This window comes from Nematolebias whitei, chromosome 21 (genome assembly GCF_014905685.2).
Source record: "Nematolebias whitei isolate Nwh7 chromosome 21, NemWhi1, whole genome shotgun sequence".
Lineage (NCBI taxonomy): Eukaryota > Metazoa > Chordata > Actinopteri > Cyprinodontiformes > Rivulidae > Nematolebias > Nematolebias whitei.
In genome coordinates this window covers 10,822,363-10,823,657 of record NC_056518.1, presented here as the reverse complement: position 1 = coordinate 10,823,657, position 1,295 = coordinate 10,822,363, and the positions used below count along the sequence as shown (strand labels likewise).

General features: G+C 35.0%; 1 protein-coding gene across 1 annotated transcript in view; it reads left to right on the top strand.

Moving 5' to 3' along the window:
• myo10l1 (myosin X, like 1) overlaps nt 1-1,295 on the top strand; it is a 66,173-nt gene that overhangs the window by 5,790 nt on the left and 59,088 nt on the right. The gene's annotated exons all lie outside the window — the stretch shown is intronic.

Here is a 1,295-nt window from a genome sequence, read left to right as displayed (position 1 = left end):
ATAAATAAATAAATAAATAAATAAATAAATAAATAAATAAATAAATATATATATATATATATATATATATATTTATCAGCTTTTTTTGTTTAGTTTGTTTTTTCTCCATGAAAATATTTATCTTTCAAAATGTGATGATAGTTTGCTCCTCCACATGTTCAACACTAAAACTGAATTCCTTGACAGCTAATTTGAGAAACTGAAATAGAAAAACAAAAAAATACAGCTTAAAAAAAAAGAACAGCCCATTCTGAAAAACAAAACAAAAACCAAGATGATAATTTTTCGACACTAGAATAACATTGGCATCGAAAAAGAAGCAGTTAGATTCAAAGGCAACAAAATCAATCAATAATATTTATTTTGTTGCTTTAATTTTAATGCAGTTAAATTTTTCAATATCAGGTGAGACTGATTTCTACAGGTTTAAAAATCCTCACACAAAGAAGACAAAAGCCAGTTTTCTGGTTGAAGTTTGCAGATTTACTCTGTTTTACCAGTTATCATCCAACCTCATTGGAACCAAGAACTCTGTGTGTCCATCGTATTAAAGCTTGCATATCGACTTTTCTGTGGTGCTGACAAGTCATTTCCTCTCTTTATTCACCACTACAGCATAATGCATCGTAAAGACGTTGTGCACTTTGACATATTTCCACTATATTTGTACCTCAGTGTCCATTCAGCTGTTTTCTTTACACACTTCTCCTTTATGGATAACTGCTGCCTATGTCCTGCAGTCATTGTGTGAGAGGTGGGGGACACCCTGGACAGGTCTCCAGTCCATCACAGGGACACATAGAGACGAATGAGACAAACATTCACTCTCTCTCACTCAGCCAGGGACAATTTAGAGTTACCAGTCAGACTAACATGCATGTTTTTAGTCTGTGGAAGAAAAGCAACGCATCACGGAGAAAACATGCAAACTCCACCCAGAAAGGCTGGGAGGCAACAGGTCAGCATGAAGTGCACAATTCTGTTTCAGAGTCAGAGTCTCTTTATTGTCATTCGCATCTCGTGGTACATGTGGTGGAGCGACATTATGTACACAGGGTCCCATTTACATCCTACAATAAAATGTAAAAGAAAAACAGTAATAACATCTAAGATATGAACCAAGAAAAACATAAATTAAAAATACATTAAGCACTAGTAGCATAAAAACATGACGTCGAACAGCAGCATGAACATAAACATGAGTTTGTGTAAGCAGATGAGCACGCATGAACACAACAACATGAAACAGATCAGCAGCAACATGAAACAGATCAGCAGCAACATGAAACAGATCA